General features: G+C 36.8%; 1 protein-coding gene across 1 annotated transcript in view; it reads left to right on the top strand.

Annotated features, from left to right (window-relative positions):
* The first annotated feature begins 2,426 nt into the window (after positions 1–2,426).
* LOC119691835 overlaps positions 2,427–23,582 on the top strand; it is a 29,740-nt gene continuing 8,584 nt past the window's right edge. Inside the window, exon 1 of the mRNA XM_038110226.2 lies at positions 2,427–2,602. The gene's annotated coding sequence lies outside the window, so the exon portion shown is untranslated. The remainder of the gene's footprint in view (positions 2,603–23,582) is intronic.

Below are 23,582 nucleotides of genomic sequence, written 5' to 3'. Positions count from 1 at the left end.
GGGAAGAATTGATGTTGTGGGAAACTTAAGCTTTGTTTAGTTGTAAATATTAAAAAAAAAAAACATTGAATTTTTCACTTTGTTTGTCATAGGGCTTATTCATTGGGACTATAAAAAAGAGTTTTTTTTTATAAACATTCATTTTTGATAATATTTAGCAGCATTGTACGAGACTGCTACGCTTGCTACGAGATCTCGTAGCACAAGCCTACGAGTTTTCGTAGCAAGCGTAGCAGCTACGAACGCTTCGTAAGGGTGCGTAGTCTATATTGTTACAATGACATGTTTACAGTTTATAGTCTATTGTAATTTAAATTGTAAATTTCACGTTTGCTTCTATAATACCAAAATATCTAATTTGTTGTTTGACCAACTAATTCAAGTACTTATTTATATAAAAGTGTCAATTATCGCATTGTAGTTGTAGTTTGTTAAATACAATCACTGTATTAAGCCATGTTTAATATTTAATGGCTAAAGACGGAGAGTCTACTTCACTTTGTATAATATTATCGCAAATCCAAGCCGAGACCGGATATTAAACATAAATACAAATTTACAACTAGAATAAAATACAGTAAATGCCTTAATAAATACAGCATTAGCTACAGCCTGAGCAGTGAATGAGGAAAATCACACAATATTCATTGATTTAGGGGAAAATATGCCGTATCTCGGGGCAATAATTTACGATATTGGCGGTTGAGTAATATCTGGGCCGCGGGAGGCTCCATCTGCATCCACCACGACTTGTGGAGCCGTCATGTTGAGGGAACAGTTGCCTTCAGTGAATACATCATCTTATATTCCGAATTGGGTGCATTTTCTCAAATATTTATGTCTTTTTTATGTAGCCTGTATTATTCCCACAAATTCTGACTTATAAACAGTTCACGATTCAGGCAGTCAACCACCAACTCGGTGACAATCCTAGTCCAATGGTCCGGGTGCATGCAACAGACGTACCCTGACAATTTAAGTAGGTACATAAGCATTTTGGTTAAATACCTTCTCTTCTCTTAGTATTTTTCATTAAGCATACCTAAGCTCCGAATACAAAACCTAAGAACAAAATTCAAACTCACAAACAAAGTAACCGTCACTTTTCGCCACAAAAGACGGCATGATGGATGCAACGTCTCACCTTAATAAATGTGAGTTCCCGCTCCGCTCACTTATGCAAACACCCACCGCGAAGGTCGAACAGTTGACAACAAAAGTGCAAAGTGCGAGCCCGGTACAGGCGAGGCGAAAGTAAAAGTTGCGCTGCAACGACGTGATCACCATCCGTAACCGTTGCACGCGACTGTATTATGTAATGCGCTGGACGGTTGCGCCTTTCGAAAAAAGTTTAAGAACTTACGGCTCAAAAGTAGGGTGAGCTTGAATAACTTGGCCAAGAGGCACTTGACGGAACTTATGGAAGTTCGTACATTACAATCTGTTTTTACGTTGAAGTTGTAGGGTAAAGAGTTATAAGTTGTTGTGTCTGGGAAGGCCTGGGTCTCCTATTTACGCCGCAGGTCGCGTCCAGCGTCACGCCGTACGCCGTGTCACGATGCTCACTATAGAAATGTACTGATGCGGTCTCCCTCACACGCCGACGTTGGCGCGTAGACGTAAAGAGAATCGTGACGCGACCTACGGCGTGACGCTGGACGCAACCTACGACGAGAAATAGGAGACCCCGGCCGAAGTAAAAGAAAGCAAACCCATATCTCAGGCCGCAACGACGAATATTTGTAATGTGATGTTACATTTCCTAAGTATTGGACTCCACAACTCCACATATCATCCAACATTGACTCCAACGACCTCAAGAATTATTCAGACTATTCCACATCCAACAGCAGTTACAGTAATTGAATGAAGCGAGATGTCTAATAGAGACTGGTTCGACACAGCGCAAAATATTTTCGTATTTCATTACACAAACTGTACGAGAGCCGTAATCAACGGACAAAACTGATTACGCAGTTTTTGTCTCGGCAGCGTTATTAGAAAAAATAATACATATTTTTGCCTGAAAACGTTCACGTCTGACAAAATGAAACATCTAAATTCATAGACTATTTTCTTCTAAAATACGAGCGTCCTGACGACTTCGGCACAACAGAGAGCGTCACGCAAAAAAGAGGAGAAAATGTCGCGCGATCAAAGTGAATCCTTTCGGCGGGAATTCTGGACAAAATTGCATGCGGCGAGAGAAATAGCCCGGCCGACGCCACTCGCAGAGTTCAAGAAACCGGCCAATGAGGGCTGATGCAATTACCGCCTGACTCATAGCCAAAAAAGAGTATGCGGCGTTCCAATTGCAACTGTATGTAGTATTTTCTCTCGATTATCAGGGAGCGTTTGAAGGATGCAGCGGGCGGCGGGGCGGCGGGGCGGGGCGGGGCGCGGGGCGCGGCGCCGGCCTCAGTCGTCGCTCGGCCGTCGTCCTGCGCGCACGTGTCCTGGCCCAGCCCTCCCGATGAGGAAGCCGCGGATGCCCAGCGCGCGACCAGCCTGCAGCCGCCCCTCCCTGGCTAGAGACTGTTGACTGTGTTGTACTGATAGCTGCTGAGACAATTCCCTCGGACTGTGTTCGCCTGTGGCTAATGTGAGTTCCGCGGACCGCGCGTGGAGCCGTCACGTGTCCTAGATTTGCTCCGCCGCTGGACCGCACCGCCGCTACATCTTTGAGTTTATTTACAATAAGTCAATGCTTCCGTAGACGTAGACCGTAGTTGTAGAGCTTAGTTAGTTCTGGCGCAGCAGTACCTTGTATACATCCACTAGCTCAGTAGAACGGTTCATCTCATCTCATCTGTCAGTGTATTGACCGCATGCGATTTCGTAAGGCGATTGCGATTTCTGAAGGTTTTTATAGCATACCATGTCATTTTTATCATAAACATAATGCGATATAATTAGAAAAATAATAAATTATATGTTACAATTTCAGTCCTGTTTTAGTTTTCCTTCCCAATCCTCTCCCGTAGATTTAGTGCTCCACGGAATCACGTTGTTGAGTGTTAGTCTCATGTAGACATTTAGCTTTAAGTATTTCTATCTCCCGAGCTTAACCGCAAGCCATTATAGTCCTTATAACTGAAACTGTAAAAACTATTTTGATAGTGGCACGCTTTATAGAAACATTAAACCTCGAATGTCTGTAAATTTGCCGTCTTATTTCTTCATTTTTAGTTAGCTCCTCTGCAATGCTTTGCCAGTAGTTTTATGCCGAATTGCATGCGTGAATTTTTGTATTTAGCTAACTTAAAGCTTTAATCTGTTATAAGAAATGTTTACAGTAGTTTCGTAGATATCTAGTACCAATGGCACCTATAAGGTGAACAATTGAACATGTTTGTATTGATAAACACGTAACGTGTAATGTAGCGAGTGAGTGGCGGCATCTGTCAGCGCCCCCACGTGGCCACCTGAAGGTAAATAATTGTTGCCACGTGGGGCGCTCAATTAACTCGCCGTGCAGGGCGCCCCCGCTCGCTTCCCGCCCCCCGGCTGAGGGCAAGCCGGATATTTTATTGCTGAAACACAAGTCAAAGGGTTTTATCGTCTTTCGGGTGAAGCTAATGGGTTGAATAATGATTATCGACTATCGATTTTATTAATGGTTTTTATCAAATATTTATCGTGTTCAATATTACATTAATTCGACATTTACAATTGTTAATGAAGGTTTTTTAAATAAACTTATAACCAAAATGGATAATTAATAGTTATTGACAGTAAACTTATGAGGACAACAAAATGATGACCGATCGTAATGACATGACAACACTCATCAGTCTACATAGACGACTTGCTATTCACAACGCATCATTTGACAGAACACATTAGATCAAGCAGTCACAACCGGTCACTTATCGGTGTTTGCGTGTTGTGTGCGTGTATGTATGTGTGTGTGTGTGTGTGTGTGAGGGTGGCGCGGGGGTGTGGGGGCGCGCGCGGGGGAGGGCGACTGCGGCTCGGGCCACATGGCGGATCGATGCGGGCGCGTCGCTCGCGTATCATTTGCGTGCGACGAGCCCGGCTCGCGCCCCGCGCCCCGGAAACCTCCAAGATGACCTCCTGCGCCCGCAGACTGTCCTAAAACCAGTCTAGCTCCAGACTGAAGATGCGAAGTCGAGCGGCCACTGACGCGAAACTAACACGAACACAACATAATCCCGTTTATTGCTGAAACGACGGTCGCGCTGGCGTTTATGGATTTAGAGTTTGAAATACTGTCGATCCGATCCTGTAGCGTTGACAAGTCGAATGAACTTAGGAATTGCTGTTGAGCGTTTGTCCTGACCTATCTATGCGAGACATGTTTTTCATAATACAAATGGCTGAAGAGATTCCACGTGGATGGTTCTTATAGATTTGGAGATTTCCGCTGAACGTAAATACGAGTTAGCGGTGAATCTGCCTCCGCTGCTAACTTCATTGCCCTCAATATTTATTTTACCAACTTATCTTCATCTCTTATGTTCCCGTGAGGATTATCAGTACGTTTACATTTCTGTCTTCCTCCATTCTCTGTGGGGCTAAATGCGGCGTTTTGGTCACTCAGTATTTCCTTTGCTGCGTATCTTGAAACATCTTTATCGTATTATGTCATTTTCTCGGTTTCTGTATGAAAGAATTGCTTTACTTTACTAAGCACTTTTCTACATTAGAGTGTACTTAAGTTTTATGTTTTTTTATGAAACTATACTAACTTCTGACAGAAAAATTAATTAAAGTTCGAGGATAATGACACATTATTAAATATCAAACAGCTAAACTTTTTTACAACCCATGGATCGGATTTTCATTACGCTAGTGCTCCAGATATTCATATTTTTTCACACTAAAAAGTTAATTAGCCATTTTTAGACTGTCATAGGAAAAGCTACTAATAAAAACGTAAATTTTTGACGATCTTTATTATACAGTTGTTATAACTTGGTATACGTATTTGAACTCACCAAAAACTGTTTCAATCAAAAGAAGTCCAAATTAAATTGTCTCACAAAGAATTTACTGAACCAAAAAACGGAGGGAATAAAATAAAACAATCCCTGAATTGATTCTGCAGACTGCAATACACACGTTTCTACTTTCAAATAAAGAAGCTGTCTAGTGCAGTACTGACAAAGCAATAGGTAATTTATGTTGGAGCAATAAATCAGTGAGTCCGCCCCAGTGTAAACGGTCCCTAAGGCCCTTATTGATATGCCGATGCCTCGCGGGTCACTGACCGCTAATATTGGCCGATACTACGATCATTGTAAAGTTTATACTTAGTAGTTTTGTTTATAAGATATTCTAGATACTTAATGAAAAAAAAAGTATACTCCTACTTCATACATGATCAAATTTTGCATTTGTTTTGTATTTTTAACCGACTTCAAAAAAAGGAGGAGGTTCTCAATTCGTCGGGTTTTTTATTTTTATTTTTTTTATGTATGTTCACCGATTACTCCGCCGTTTATGAACCGATTTTGAAAATTATTTTTTGTTGTATTGGGTTGAGCACCCAAGTGGTCCCATTTTTTTTCAGAATTTTATCTCACCCCCAAGGGTGGGTAAAGGGGTAAAAATAGGGTATGTATTTCCATTTTCGGCACATATTAACCGATTCTTATGAAATTAAGAACGTATTTCGATTCTTATAACAAAAAAATATGATGGTGACCTTGAGCTGATCTGATGATGGAAACGGAAGGCAGTCAGGGGAACTCCTCTATATAGCAACTACTTCGTGTTTAGGCTTGAATGATTCGTATTGATTAGTAGGACTTTTTGGTATCATTTGCACCTTACGTTTGATTGAAAACTAAATTAAGTTGGTGCCATATTTCTTCAGATTACTTTGTCACCGCACCAACATCAAAAAAGAACAGTTCCTGCTTAGGTATATTTGTACTGTCACATACGAGTAGAATTTGTGTAAATCTTAAATTATTTCTTACATTTTAGTGGTTTTTTGAAGTCGGTTTTTAATTTTTTTTTGGGATTGTGTTTTCGGTTAATAATGACAATAAGCTAATGTTTCATTTTAAAGACAGGGGATGTCTTTTTCAGACATCATTAAATGAAATCCAAACAATGCTTTGCTTTGCAAATATGGCCTATTTTCAAAGGTTTAGTACGTTTCATTAATTAAATACCTACTTAAAGCATGTTATTTTTATGATCCAGTGACATTAGGAACCAATAACATCAAATAGACCAGCAATATCTGGAAATCGTTTTAGCTATATTTGTCCAATGAAACGACATTCTGTATAATACGCGGAGACAATACTTATAATATTCAGTCAAAGCTTTACTATTCAATGTGGATTTCTATGTACTTTCATATCATACTAAAAGGTACAGACCAACAATTATTTAATATCCATTTAATCATTACGGATTTTCAGTTTATTTTTTATTAACTGTGAATGGCTGTGTTGCCACATATTCTTATCATTGAATATGTACATTATTATTATATATGTACATCTTTTACGTAATCTAATAATATTGATATAAAAGAATGGAGTTATAACGCTTTCTTCATACTGCCATTGATATTACCTCATATCTAGCAATCAAAGAAAGATAGTAAATAACAGATTTATAGGGTGACAAAAATTTATGGCGTGAAAAAACTGAAATGCCGGAAAAACATTGTTGCAAATCACTTCGAGTATTAAATATTGTTGCGCAGATCAGAAAAACCTTCTTCACGAGTGCAAATTACGAATTTGCAAACATAGTGTGGGACGCCCCCCAATCCGCTGACGACCGTAGTGGCTGGATAACGAAGGCCTACTTGTCTTCTTAGCGTCTTGGTGACAAACACGAAACACTAAAGCGAATTTAGGGTTCATCACCGTGGTGAAAGGATCAGGCAGCCAGAATAGCGTCGGGAGAGTTACTCTATATAAGTGTTTTTCAACCTTTTTCATGACGCGACCCCCCTGGTATTAAAAAATATTTCGCGACCCCCTTGACCCTTCGGTTTTTATTAACATGTAGGTATGTATAAAGAGGCCAAAAAAAATTTTGCGTTTTGTTTTATTGGCTACCATCTAAAAAGTCCTAAATATAGTCAAAATATCTTATTAGTTATGTTAAATACAGGGTGTTGCAAAAAGGGTATACTTACTAAGCCGAAACCTACATGTGCAATTGTGCATCATGGTATATCTATTTCAAAACTTGCGGAAAAAATACCCTTTTTGCAACACCCTGAATAATTCAATTCTGTTATTATTATCAGCCTCTGGATTCACTTTGAAAAATCTGAGAAGAGTAGTTAATTTATACGTAATTTTGAAAACCATTATATTTTAATACATTTAATATTATTAATTATTATCTTCTGTACTCATTGGAAGCAAAAATGACCTGAATCAGTCAATCATTAGTTTTTTTTGGTTCAGGTCATTTTTGCTTCTCTAATTTAATAATTTACGGTGAGTGGCAAGATGAAGTAAGAGTGGACATGAGCTAATTGTATTCTTCTTCTGTAGTATGTAGAGTATCAACAAAAGATTTATCGGGAAAACGACAGATTTTGGCCAGATTTAGTAGTAGTTTGCTATAAAAATCCATGCTCGCAAGGATGGAGTAAAATGCTTATGATCGCTGATCTATCTAATAGATATATTAATTAAATTAATTGTCTTTATAGTTTTTTTTAAACTAAAGTACCCAGTTTTTTCGACCTCTGGCGACTCCCCTACAGAAGCTTCGCGACCCCCCAGGGGGTCGCGACCCACAGGTTGAAAAACACTGCGTCTATACTGACTAAAAACGAATCAATGAGAGCTGTCATGCTATCGACACGTTTAATATAACGAGATAGAGTCGTGACTCGCTCAGTACCGCTCGGAAACTTAATTTTTCGTCATAGTGTGGGCTTCCCCCTACCTAGGTGTAAATTATGTTTTTTTTCGGAAAACGGTTGTTAGTGACACGACAATGTTTAATATAAGACTTTTATTAATTATGCTATACGTATATTTAAACGATGCAAACAGCCCTTTCACCTAATGTACGACCGAACAACATAGGAAATTCCACTAAAATAATATTAAGTTGCAAAAACACAACTACTTCCTTTAATCTCTACATTAGTTGGTTCTGTCACGTACGGTGTACGCGACGTAACTTAGAATTATCGCTGGCCACGGCCATTAAATGAAACTCCAAAACTTGTTTAGCGAAAATATTGGACAGAATCGTTAATTTTAATATGCGTAGAATATTTCGGTACATTGTTTCGTCTTTTTTGCAACGTGACTGCAGTTCTAAACACTGCGAAACAGTTTTCTGGTAAAACTTATGCTACTTACTTACTACAATAAAATTTTCAGTAGCTTTACGTCTTTAGATTTATATCGAAATAAAATAAGTAAGTACGAGTATTATTTTGTATAAGCAACAACGATATTTTTTTGGATATTTAGTGAATCAGATGCTTATTTTTATTTATTTGGCTATATCTCTGTCCTTCACCAAGAAAACGCATAACTATTCCCGCACTTTCAATAGCTACGAGTCGATACATGTATGTCTTCCGATTAGCTTTAGTAACTTATTTTTCGTCAAAACTACAATACACTATACTACTACACTAATGCTCTTTATTTGCACCAAAAACAGAAAAAAATACATAATAAAGCTTAAAAATAAAAACATTACAAAAAGGTGGCCTTATTGGTTATAGCAATCTCTACCAGACAACCTCTGGATGGAAGAGAGTAAAACATGGGTAGTTTTTTTGTGTCCCTTAATATAGACCCATAGACATACTTAAGAGACGTGTTGCCGTGATCAGCAGTCCTGTTCACCTGGACGACAGCCAATAGGCTCGTTAGGAAATAGTTTACGATCGGAAGTTATTGTCTCACCACCAATGGGTGGCGAGGTAGCTACAAGGTAACCTGTCATTCAGACCCACGCATTCAGGTGTTTCATCTCTGTGTCTGATTCAGCTAATAGGTACATGGCATTGATTTAATAATAATTTATAAATATGTTATGAGTGTTTGGGGATACTAACGGTTCATTTACAGTCAGTTGTAGTCCGATGTTAGCTGTTTGAGTAGTTCACCAACGTTAAAAATATAGTCTAATTTAAGTTGACTGTGCAGCGATCACAGGATTCGATACCATTTTCAAATCTACACAAAAACAAATGTCACTTTTGGAACTGACAAATTTGCCTTAAATTTTTCTTTAAATCCTGTGATCGCTGCACTGAAGATTATAAAAGTACTTTTTTAGTTATTTTTATAACACTGTTTGAAACCGTAGAAGTGTTTGGTTTCATACTGCTATAATTATAGAAACATTAGGAAACGTTAGCAAAGATATCCAAGGAAGTTGGATAAATCCATGAAATTTTACCGACTTATGAATGTAGTAACTGCCCCAACTACTTATATACTGCCTATAAAATAACATAGCCCTTTAGTTACCTATCATACCTTCCCATTTATTTAACGACACCCTTACTTGGTGCAACAAAGCTCTATCTTCCGTAAAAAAGCTATTCTGGACACATCATAAAGACTCCCCGGCACGACTTGAATATTAAACAGTCATACAAGTCCCATACACGACTCACACAAACGACATACAAAAGGTTTAACGCAGTTTGCGTTAGGGCGCGCTCACACGGGCAACGGTCGTTAAATGCGGTCGTAAAGCTTACAGCGAGCTAAGGGCGGGTTCACACGGGCGTGTATTGTTGTTGTATTGAGCTGACGTACGCATTTGTGGTTATTACTTTGCTTTCACCGTAGAACAACGCGGACTCGGGTGTACTCACAGTCATATAGACTCTCTTCGATCTAAGGGTTGTCTGGTAGAGAATGCTATAAGCAATATGGCCGCCTCTTTGTACTGTTTTATTTTAAAGTTTTGTTTTTTGTAATTTTTGTTCTTGGTGCAAATAAAGTGTAGTAAATACAATATATTTACTCAATGGCTGTCACTGATACTCGCGACTCGCGATATTCGAAAGTCAAAGGTACATAGGATGTACCTATCTATACCAATATTAGTTCAATACAAGGGAAGGTTTTATATTTATTAAAACCAAACTATGTATATGTCGCAGGCATCTGGTTGAATCTCCTTTTTGGTTGAATCACTACTGCGTTCATTGGATAGGGCATATTATATACGTACCTAATGTGATACATTACAGATCCAAAGGGGTCAATTTATTTTTCTACGATGTACTTAGCTAGTGTACTTAGCTATTTTTTACGTTTACTTATAAAGAATAGTTTCCCGCGCAGTGGCTGACAACTTTGTAAAATAATTGCAGTTTTTGTAAAGTAAAAAGCTCTTTTATAGCTTTTGTGTTTAATTTTAACGACTTTGGAATTGGAAAACTACTTATCCTTAGATAAATATAAAACTTTAGGATACTTACTAAACATATTATAAAAATATAAAATTGGTATAAGTATAGTAATCCGAAACGGTATGATTTATATGGGGGTACCACTTTGCAACATCCTGGATAGTCATACGATATGCTCAAAGTTACAAAAGCAGCGGAAACTAGAACTTTCACTAAAAATCCCTACATCATAAAGCAAAAACAACCTAATAATCTCATTAACAAACTTTGCCACGTGCTTAACCGACCCACTCCGTCTAGACACCGTCGAAATAAGCCACAATTTGGGTCGCGAGTAATGGGTTCAAGTCGGGGTCGCGGTGGGAACAACCCGCACAGGTGACGCTGACGGTGGGGAAAGTGTGAACATTAGTTATGGATATTTGGTTCCCTCGCTTATACCTACTTCCTTTTTTGTTCAGTCATTAGCGTTGTTTGGAAAAGGGAGTTTTTCTTTAATGTGATATTATTAACTTGTTTTATTTAATATAACGTTAATTTGTAAACGTCTGAACTACGGTTGTTTGTAAGTAAAGGCTTGGATACGGCACTACAGTTTTATTAGAGTTAATTATTGTTTCAAAGTTCCTTAAATATAAAAAGGACATGATGTAAAAAGAGAACGTTTTATATTTACCATAATAGTTAACTTATTCAGAGGTAACTATCATCGATTGATAACTAATTTCCGAAAGTCCTTTACCACCGCTTACTTTTGCCACATATTTTCATCCAAATCTGCTCAGTTTTCCAAATTAATGAGTAGTTGTCATAAATTTTCTAGGATTCATATTTTATTTTGTTGAGATTTTATTACCTATCTTAAAATGCCACCCATTATAAAGCACGGTTATTTTGTCTTAAGGCTATTTCTCGTTGAAGTAAACATTTGATAAAGTGGCCATTAAGGCTGTATCTCTAAACCCACAATAAGTCAAAGGCGGCTGTTTAAGTATGAATTATTTGCCATTACTCGATGTATTGGTCTGAAAAGTTAGAGAAAAAAGAATGGAATTTATAACAATACCAAGCTAAGGACCGAGGAGGGGACTTTAAGAGTACAGTCAGCCAAAAATATAATTTTTGGCTGACTGTAATGTTAATGTTTTTTTATAAATTTTAATCTGAGAGTTAGAATTATATTTTCGCTGTCCCGCAAGCTTTCTATGTATATTAAAAATACTCTCATATATTTTTGGCTTACTGTACAGTAAGGTGCAGAGAAACCTGACCCCCCTCAGAAGCATTGTTACTATGATAGGGGGGTCAGGTTTCTCTGCACTTGACCGTACCTTAGACATAACCATACTTTAATGTAGGTAACTAAAATGGCCGTGTCTCATTTCGTTTTGAAATGGAAAATGTGCAATCATCATATTTGAGTACTTCAAATAATTTAGGGATAGAAATAATACTTTAAGCTGAATGCTTATACATACATTTACATATGCTTACGACTGTAAACCCCGAAGGGGTAGTCAGAGGTGACTCGCGAGCGAGTCACACACTTTTCGCTGTATATTTGTAGTCACGTGATATTTCGCGAGATCGCCGTTTTTGAATGAGTACAATGTACTGAAGTTGTCGGGTAAGTGGGCAACCCGACTGTCAGATGTTTTCAAGCTGCCCGAAGGCCTCTGCCTAGGCTTAACGACTGCTGCCGAAGTAGCAACCGGGACCCACGGCTTAACGTGCCGTCCGAAGCACGGAAAAAAACACTTGAAATCGCTCTCCCATCCAATGGCTGACCGTGCCAGTTGTTGCTTAACCTAAGTGATCAGTTACGATCACTGAAGCCAGCTCGACTACGGAAGCTTCTAGATTATTGATGATTTTTTGATAATTAGCAAAAAAAATGCTTGTTACAAAGTCGAAAAACCAAAGTGCTTAAGCTATATTCCTGAGTCACTCCTTTCAGTTAAATAAACTTTTTTTCACACCCTGTATTAGCGTAAATAGCTACCTAAATAGTGGCAAAACGCGTGTAGCTAGTTAATTCGGTTATAGAGAAAATTGATGCGCAATGGTCAACAACAAACGTATGGCGAGCTAATGAGCTATGATTTGTGGTTGTGCTATGGTTCTATGTGGCACGGCTAGTTTAGTTAACAATGTGTTATTTCGCTGATTGACGAACTTATAAATACCGGTGAAGTAACTGACGATGACGGCTTCTGAATGTATACTTTGAAAAGGTGCAGAAATGCACCTCTATATTATATTTACGTTCTTAAGTGCCAATTTCTCCAGGTTATCTAACCGACCATGGATTGGTTATCAATTATACGTCATTCCCATATAAAATTCATGACAGATGTGTCAAAAGATAACCACTACTCCCTGGTTATGCTCTAACCGACAATGGAGAAATTGGCACTAAAGCTATGACTTCTACAGGAAAACATTTTAGCAGTTCAGGTTGAAAGGAAGCCTGATAATCAGTACGAGTAGTACGACCGGTGCATTGAACTATCAAAGGCAAGCTCACAGATGAAATCCTACCGTATATACAATACAATAATTGTTACCATATAAGTTGACACAAATGCTGTTGATTCTCCATGAACTATATAAGTAAATAAATAAATAACAGTTTTTACTAACCACAAATATGACAAATAGCATATATAACACACACACACTCACGCCTTGTACTAATGTACTCCCTTGCGGAGTAGGCAGAGGTGCATTGCTGCACCCACTTTTCGCCAGTGTTATGTTAGTCCCAATGTAATAGGGGGCGGGCCTATTGCCATTTTACGGGCACATCCAAGACCCGAGAACAAATATCTGTGTTTAAACAAATATCTGCCCTAGCCGGGAATCGAACCCGGGACCTTCGGCTCAGTAGTCAGGGTCGCTAACCACTACACCATTCGGCCGTCTAACGCTAACGTCTAAAGCATATATAACGCTATTAAACCATGCCACACGGTGCAATCAATAACGCAACAAAACGAAATGACAAATCGTAAACAAGTTTATGTATTGTTTGTTCGTGTCGCTTCCCTGAACTAAAACATACATGATTATAGTTTTTAATAAATAATTATCTCTATATACTATTAGATATATATACTATTTATTTAAAATTTAAACGTCTATTTTATTACTCTCTCAGTTGTTAGATGTGTGAAACTAGAAATACATAAATAAATAATTTAATTAAGTGCCCTTATTAGCATTGAATAAGTTCCACTCAGTTCCTAAATGGCAACAACAAATAGCACTTTAAAAAAAAAATTCAATTTAATTTTTGGACAAAATATTTAATTATGTTTAGTTGGTAATATTTTGATGCACTGTCTATATTGCAGACGGCGTAATTAAGCTAGTCTTTAGCAGGATTTAAAATGCGAGAAAGTAACTTTCTGAGAGAGTTACGTACATATACTTTGCCCCCTGTCAGAACAGAATAGAATAGAAGTAACTTTCCCCGGGCAGAAAAAGATCTATTTTCATGCCTCTTTTAAGGCAATTCTCACCGACTTTCAGAGCATGAGGGATGAAAAATATATTTATAAAATAATTGCAAGCGAAAAACAATCCCTTTTCATAGGCGTCTACAAGAAATAGGTACTTGACCTTCGAAGTCGAGCCCTTCCGATAATTGCCGAAGTTTGCCGAACCCCCGAGACAAACACCACAAGACGTGGGGGCAGGGGGGGGGGACTATAAACAATGACTTATTTATCGACTAAAGATTAACCGGGATTTAATGCATGGTGCCGGACTCAGAGAAGTGAGTGAAGTGAGAAGGGGTGACCTGTATTTCATAACTGGGTAGATTAGGGGTAGGCACATCAACTCCCATAAGTTATGTTAAAATTATCTATTCTATCCAAAGATTGTCTGGTAAAGATTGGTTTTAGCAATAATGCCGCCTTTTTGTAATGTTTTATTTATAAGTTGTCTTTTTGTTATATTTAATTTTATGGAGCCAAATAAAAACTATTCTAGAGTGGTAAGAACAAATAAGCTCTAGAAAATAGTAGGACACAATATTAAACCACCTGAAATAAGTACGCTAAATTTCTTTCACAATTTACAAATAGAGATAAGGGTCAGAAATATGTACGTACTCACAATAATCTGAGATACATAATTTACAAGAAAACACGTCTTATTTTATGTTATCCTAGTCAGAAGCATAATAAAATACCTAATTGCATAAGCGAGAGCTACCCAGTATTCACAGTAAAGTCAATGATTTCAAAAGGAAGGATAGGCCCTTCAGAACATTTTACTCAAACCTTCTTCATACAAGCAAAATAACTGTTATCTGTCATAATTTGTTTGAACTATGTCAGTGCCTAGCAACTATCTTGACGACGTAACCTTGTACGTGCGTTAATAATTTACCATCCCGGACATTGTTTTATTATTTGCAGGCGCCATATCAATAATTTAAGACAAATCTAACTACTAAAATTAAAACTGTTTTGGGCTGTAGACCTGTAGAGCGTCCCGTACAAATGAACTAAAAATCATGCTCCAAAACGTAAGTGTGTGCAACAAGAAAATGTTCTCGGAGGATAGTCAACAAAAAATGACGTCCGCACAAGGTTACAGCGCGCGGCCATTGTAGACTTTGGTAGTAAAATAATTATCACTTTATAATGTGTTTATTACTTAATTTAATGGTAATTACCGATGATACGATATTCGATGTTTCTTTTTGACCTTCGTATAATGGTTTTTGCAGCCTTTCACAACACAACTACATATTTATCACAAGATTCACAAGACCATCTCTCGGCCACAGACAACTGTCGACTGAGGAGCGTTGGCCCTAAAATTACGATTTTAGGGCCAACGCGCGGGTGCCATTTTTTTTAGTGGGAGGCCCTGTCCTTACGCTAGTAATATATATGTCAATGAGTAAAGTCGTGTTCACGTGATATGTCGCAAGCCGTGTCACTGTATTTAGGAGAAGGTACCTAAAAGATACTTACATAGCATATTCATATACTTAACTAACTTAAAGATATATTTTCTACATTATTATTATGTAGGAAGGTTAAAATGAAGCTAAAACTATATTCACATAAACTTGCAGCACCGAAAACAAAACATAAAAAATTAAAACAAATGTCATTTAAACGTTTGCAACGTTTTATCCTATCTTTCTTGTTTTTCGCAAAAAAAATGCAAGTGATTTTGAAATGTAGGTAATGTTTAAAATAAAATTGTTACTAAGTAACTTCTTAAGGGCGAATTCGTCCAAACATCATCTTACACGAGAATAACTATAAGTACATTTGCATTCTACCAAGTTATACCATGATTAATTGAATGAACGAGGAACGAAACTGTAATGCAACTAAAATAAAAATAGTTGCGTTTCAAAGCATGCAATAGAAATGACATGCCAACTTAGTTTGAATGGATTATAATAGTATTAAATTGTTTATGTTTCAATATTTTATTCGCTGTTGTTATTTTGAGAATTTGCCTATTAACTTACTTTTGTTTATGTTTTGACAGATGTGCTTATATCATTACATACTTAGTTAAGTACTTTATGTTGCGTGTTTTGTTTATTAGTTCCTATTTTTATACTAACAATAGATGTCTAAGTCGTGTGATTGTTCTTGTACATGTATTACTAACACTTTGATCCATGTTGGTTGAAAAATAAATAAATTATTATTATTATTATTATTATATGTCATTATGACGGTTTTCTAATCAGCTGATGTGCCGCCGCCATTACAAAATTACTCTCGGATAAGCTCGTTACACGGTCAATTTTGGCGGTATAACATTTTATTCTTGGGATAAGCTACTTATCTTGGTTTCAGGTTTGGTAGAATGCAAAATCGGCTTACTCGCGAGTAACTGGTAGTTTACTCGTGAGTAAAAAGTTACTCGACGTTGGTCGAATCCACCCTAAGGCTGTCAATAATATAATGTAATTTTAAATTTATCTACATACACTTGTTTAACTCTTGTAATATTTTTCTTGTAAAAAGATAACACTGAAAGCTTATTTCAGAAATTCAGCAGCGTTCATTCAGGCACCCAATATAAGTATAAATTATTCATATTTTATACAATACAACTAATACTACAAGCGTTAATCAGAGTATTTTTTCAGTGATATCGTAATGATGAAACAAAATATATTTTTAATTCTGAATTTTGAACGAGCAAAATAAGTCGCCTCATGTGTACGAATGTCCCTAAATGTAAGTAGAAAATTTTCACAAAACAAAAACTAAATCGGCTATAAATTTTGCCGAAGCCATTTTGTGCATAGAAAACATATCAAGAGATACAATTTATTTTCCAAAAAGCAAAATAATATTTAAGAATACAGATTTGGTATTTTGTTGTGTATATTTTACATTATTTTAGTAGGTATTTGGTTCTTACAATATTGTAGTTTTTGGACGCACAACAATGATAAAATGCATTAAGGCGATTGTAATACTAATATTACATAATTCTCTACCAATTATTTTTATACATCAGTTAGACATTTTCTTTGTATACGAACTACTTAAATCTTAATAGTTAAATTAACTTAATAATGTAGTTATTTTTTAAAAGTTTACTTCGGATTATGAATAATATGAAATGAAATATCGTATACCTAATCATGTAAAATACAACTATTTGTCGATAGTCATGTTACTCTACCATCATATTTTATAGTTATGTTCCCCATACATTGAATTTCTTCAGTGAGTCTTTTACCGAAATTGTATACTTCTTTGAATACTATCTTGTAATCCCATGCGGTTTGTATAAAATTTATGACAATAGAGCGTTTTGAAATTGTAGTTGTTTAGTCATCTTGCAGTGAGGCTTCAAAGGACCAGCAAGGACGAAAATGGTCCAAGCTTAAGAAGATAGTTTGGACCCTAAGTGGATGATTGTATAAGCACATTGCACGAAATCACCATTTGTGTAAATCAGATTCAGAAATAACCCGTATATAAATAGAATAGAATAGCCGGTCCCTAGAATCAAACCCAAGAAAGATTAAGTACAAAACGTGACCACAACACCAACAGGGCCAATGGGAGGGCGTTCATCAACCTCAACAGCCAATCACGCGGGTTCCAATTTCAAATCGCGCAGCCGTTAACTGACCGTCGTCACAGAGCAACCGCCAAGATTCGCAGTTTACTGCATATATAAAGTTACGTACTGTATATACGTTAGTATAATATATGGCGTACTCTCGTAGTAAGGCCATTAAATCTAGCATAACGCAGTGCTGCAATACCAGTGTACTGTGCTTTGATCTGCCGCCGACGGCGTAGGGCTGTCACTAAGACTTACGTGTTTTATTTAAAAACAATAAAATCACTCAAAAAACTAAACGTACCATTTTTGATCGCTGAAATGTAAATAATGTAAGTAATTTTCAGAAGTTAACACTGTATATTTAATGTCACCACAGAACTTATATCTATATAAGTATCATAAGATCTTTATCTAGCGCCAAAGCGCCATATACCTAGTTTATAGGAAAGATTTTTGTACATATATTATATATTTTCTGACTAACCACTTCAGGGATTACAGTCGTGAGCATATGTTGTATGTGTGTATCTTTGTCTTTAACATCTTGCTCTGTATATCTGCCAAGATAAATCTTCCAAGGATCACCTGTCAATAAACCTTCAGACAACTAGCAGAAGTTCACCGGTGCAAAATAAGATAAATAAAGTTTTAATTTATACTTTTTAACTTAAAATACGCACATTTCTCTATCAACGATTTCGCAACATCGCAAAATTAAATGATAAAAATATCACGCAACTGCCCGCTCCAGTCTTCGATTTCATTTCTATGTCATAAAATAGCTTGTAGGTATGACTTTTGCGACATAAATATTTTAATGAGGCAGATACGTTCTTATCCAACCCAAAACAGATGTTTCGAGCTGTCAAACACCTTGCGTATCTCTCAAAAACCGTGTCAAAAATTTATTTAATCTTTTTTGTAGCAATATTTCTAAATATGCTAAACATAAAATATGAATTATTATTTTAGTAAGCCAATCCACAGTCTAACTTATGAAACCAATCTACCTTAATAACTGAATATTCACTAGTTTTCAAACAATTAAATCATTTAAGTTTACAACAGTGACGCAAAACTAAATACCATCTGTTGTATAGTACCTATGTAACAATCAATTGATCACAGAACAGGCCCTTCTTACACCAAAAGTGCTTACATAAATATATTTCATTGCATTGATACAATGCCAGACTCTAACCATCTTACACGCTGCAACTTACAAAAAACACTACATCGCTGTAACAATAACTTAAACAAGACAATTATTTGGCTAACTTTATTCGAAACTCTTTCTCAATGCACCCTTTTATCCGCCAACGGATCACCCTTCAACAAATTGTCACTTGCAGATCGAGTCAAGTGCCAACCCTACACGCGGCGGCTGTGTGTGTGCGTGCCACAGCTGCGCCTGTGTGCGTGGGGGTGTGAGTCAGGCCCCCCTCTTGGCAAGCGTCTCCGTTGTACAACCCGCTCACTCGCGCGCGGCCCTCTCCTTGTCCCTGATGGAGTGACAAAAGTGTCGCTAGGATGCTAATGTTGGGGACAACGAGTAGGGAGCGGCGCGTACATGCGCTTATGTGCGTGTCAGTGTAGCGCCAACCGTTATTTTTGTGAAACTTAAAACATTAAGCGCTGACCGATTTGGCGTTTGGATTTGCGGGTTGTACTATAAAGTGGGTTTGGTTTTTTTTCAGCAAGTTATGGGTTGGGGGTCTGTTTAAAGGCAAATTTACGCCATCTTATTTCAGGCTGGTCTAGATTCTATTCCGGAAAGGCTTTTATCAATGAGTTCCGTTGGACTAACTAGGGGGGTGATAGGACTTGAGATACTTAATGCTTGCAAATGAAGCTGTCGTTGGTTTTAACTTTACTGGACTGTAGTCTGGTCAGATACTCGTATAGACAAGTTTAAACTATCATTAACTTTGATAACTACATGATTTTTATACATATAAAAAATCTATGTTGCTGTTGTTGGCTTGTTGTATGTTAAATTACTAAAGTATACTTAATATCTGTCGACAAACTAATAACCATTGTCGTAGACAAGTTTTTGAGTACGTCAGTTCAGTAATAACAAAAAGCACATACGTCAATCTTATAACATCGCTCTGTTTGGGTTGGTGGTTAAAACCAAAGTTGTTTATGTCCTAACACGTGGATTACATCTGCAGCCTCGCGTTGAGTGAATAAACTGTTGTTGAGAATTTCAGATTCAGCCCGAATTGTGACGAATTTTGTGGATTCAATTGTTTTTTTTTATTCAAACATAAGTAAGTGATAACTTGACTATTAGTGCATTTTCTTTGTTAAATCTGCTGTAAAACGCACAATATTAATAGATACGTTTTAAATATAAAATACATAATTACTTTATTACCACTTTGTCAGCATTTTGTAGATTATTTTAGTCCATGAATAGGTTTATAATTTAGTACATAAACTTTTACTGTAACGAACTGAAAATAACAACGGTTATTTCATTCCCTCAGCACAATAACGACCCGCAAATTTAAATAATATTGCATAACAGTAGCCAGTAATGAAGTAAATTTAAACTACAAGCTGAAAACTATGCTCTGAAGAGATTTCCGAACTTTGGCCGAACAGCAGTCGAAGGTCACTGAACTTTGTCGTACAATTGTGCTCGCATTTCTTTTCCCGCCCCTATATCTGAGGCAGTAAAGTTCAATATTGCAGGGACGGTTCGAAGTGAAGATAAGATAATTGAAAAAAAAGGATTTTACTACACATAGAGCGGTGCTTAGAGTGTGAGTTAGCGATAACTTTGTGGTTTTTAGCCACTGATATAAAAAAGGTGTTGTATAAGGCTATTGAATTGTATATCAAGAGACAGATTTTTCGTTTGTGTGTTTGTTAGCAGTGATCAATCTTTTTACTGGGGAAGTGATTTTTGTATCAGAGTTTATAAATTCAATTATTACTTATGCATTAAAAGTAAAAGCCATTATAAAGTTAAAAGTTTCAAATTATTTATAAGAATAAAAATATTTGCCGGGACAGAATTGAAATAAAATTAATCTTCAATCTGTTTATTTACTACTATAAGGACACTAGGTTTTCCCGTGGTGATATTCTATCAAAATAACCTATATTACTCCCCAGCTTCCCAACTATTTCCACACAATAAACAAAACTTATAAAGAAACAAGCATTTTAACATTTAAAATACTGAAAAGCAAAGATAATTAAAGCACACACAATATTACACACATAGCTTTGCTACGAAATTTCGTAGCGTTTGGCTACGCCGCTTCGTAGCACTCGTAGCGTGGTACGCCGTAGTACATTAATAATGGTGGTATTTTTTGTATGAATTGAAGCGTGATTATATGATTTAGATAGATAAATAGATATTTTATTGGTTTCACATAAACAAAATACACAGTATAACACGAGGAGAAGAAAGATTATTTTATTACACACAATTTTATTTCATCAGTAGGCAAAGCAGACCAAAAGACTGAAGTTACTCAGCGGATATATTTGTTCCTTTGAGCCAGTCCGACCCGCACTTGGCCGGTTTTTAATAGTCATATACACATTATCTATTGAATAATATTTTGATATGAGTTAACCATTACACATTATACCTTTAATAAATCTTATCTAACTACTCCAAAATCTACCTAACATTGACTCCATAACGAACTAACTGATAGTGTTTTAACTTTTTTATAAATAGAGGGGGTTAAAGAATGTTAACCTTCTATGTCGAGACAACCTTGAGTGGCGCCGCGTCGTCTCGCCCAGACACACACATTAGCACACCCTGTATTCCGGCCACTGCCGCGTGCCCCGACAGACAGATCACACGCAAACTTATAAACTAATTATACTTTTGTAACGGATAAAGTTATCACATACATGGTTACGTTTGTCTTTGAGGTGGCTTAAAATCGATGGGGTATTATAAGTTATGAGATTGTGATTTATTTCGTATGTTTTTTGTGGTGTACAACGTTATCGCGAGCCGAATTACAAAATTCTAATTTATTAGTCACTAGCTGTTCCCAAGCTTCGCTTCGCTTTAAAAAGTTTTCCCGTGGGAATTCCGGGTTAAAATGTAGCCTATGTTCTTTCTCAGGGTCTAGACCAGGGTATACCAAATTTCATTCAAATCCGACAGACAGACACAGCTACTTTCGCATTTATAATATTAGGATTTAGCATGCCAATATTTTTTCAGCAGTTACAATTGCCACTGAAAACTTGCACTGACAAGCTACAGTGAGCGGACTGTCCACAGGATTTTGATAAAAACCTAGTATTTTCAGCTTCAGCCGCTCCCAGTGGCCTGAAGGCTGGCGGGGACATTCTGCGGTTAGTTATGAGTTTGTCCCGATGTGTAATGGGGCTGGACAGTTTAGTGCCTACAGTTGTACCTACAATTTACAGATATTGTTTATTTATTGGCCGCGATCGGGAGTTGAGGAAACTTCGACTCATGAACTTAGTTTTACTTTAAATGTATTTTCGGTGTTTTAATGTCATGGTAGACGGTCTTACCATCGCATATCCCAAGAAAAATGCATAAGTAATTATACTGTAATGTTATTTGTATACGTCCCAGTGCACCCTGCACCCTGGGCAAGCAACCAAATCTAACTGGGTAATCCTTTCACCAAGGTGAAACCAGCTCTAGTATTTATCACCGACGCAGTAAGATCTCCAAAATTACATAGCTTTCGCTTTAATCTCGTCGTTTCGCAGGCAGTTTGGATATAAAACTATGTATTAGGTACGGTCGCCTGCGCCTAAAAGTATACAGGTGGAGTTTTTAAAATAGCGATCCCTGATGATGAAGGGACCAGCTACATCTGTTATAAATCCGGGGACGTGTTATGTGTGATATGTGTAGCAGTGGTGTTTATGTGAATGTGCTTGAGCAGCATGTAAGCTTGAGATCGCTATTTTAAAAACTCCGCCTGTATACTTTTAGGCGCAGGTGACCGTACATATAAATTAAGTTTTTCAATCTTCCGCAGCCGTCTTGCACATGTCTCTGCGAGCGTCAGGGTCAAGGTCTCTTATGTTTCAACTCATTCACAAACTATATTACCCTACAAGCGAAAACTACTCTTATTCCCTGGTGTTACAAGTTTTGAAAGGTAATTTTGCGAAACGGTATAGATTCATCACGTTCTCTTACTATCGTAAATATTATTCAAACGGTGCTTCCATGGAGAAAGGAAAGAAGTACTTAGGATTATGAGGATAGAAGTTACATTGGCTTGTTAGTGATAAGGGTCTGTGCTTTAGAAACATTTTGAGGAGTACACAGTAAACTGCAATTATACATAATAATTTCGGTTCATAAAAATTACTATTAGAGTACTATGTAAACAATACATTGACAATTTCAAAACATTATTTAGGATGGTAAATTTAATAACGAAATACTGGATATATGGATGGATGGATACTCGAGTATAGGGATACTTACACATAATTTCGATTCATTAATTACAGACTTCTGGGTTAGTTAAATAATTATTTATTTCCAGTTACCTATATAATATTATAAATATCTATCAACTCCTAATTCAGACTTCTGGAATAGTTAAATAATTATTTATTTCCAATTAAGTATATAATATTATATCTATCACTCCTACTAAAAACGAATAAAATACCATCAATTATAAAAATTCTAACTTAGCATACAAACAGTCTTAATTATATTAAAAATGTATTGTATGCGTCTCATACTACTGCAGATAGATAAAGTTACACTTTAAATTATCTCTGACAATTAAAAGTGTAACTTCATCTCTTTCTCTGACAAGTCTGAAGAGCTAACTATGTACATTAGTTTTTTCCGAAAACGATTTATACTTACGGAAGCTATTTCTGTCCTCACTGCCAGGGGTTTGCAACAAAAGCGGTCAGTGTAGTCTAAATATAAGTAATTTATCGATCTACGGCCATTCTATCAGGGACTCGACCAAATGTAGGTACTAAGACACGAGACACCGTTGAATAAACGATAAAGCTTTGTATTCTACGAAACAGTCAAAGCAGTTTCATTGAGTCTAAATAAATAACTACAATCGGTTCTTAAAAGCCATAAACCATTGCGAATCTCACCCAAAGGAAATAACTTCGTTGGCGACTACGTAATGTGATGTTT

This window comes from Plutella xylostella, chromosome 27 (assembly GCF_932276165.1).
Source record: "Plutella xylostella chromosome 27, ilPluXylo3.1, whole genome shotgun sequence".
In the NCBI taxonomy this organism is placed as follows: Eukaryota; Metazoa; Arthropoda; class Insecta; order Lepidoptera; family Plutellidae; genus Plutella; species Plutella xylostella.
This window is presented reverse-complemented; position numbering and strand designations above follow the sequence as displayed.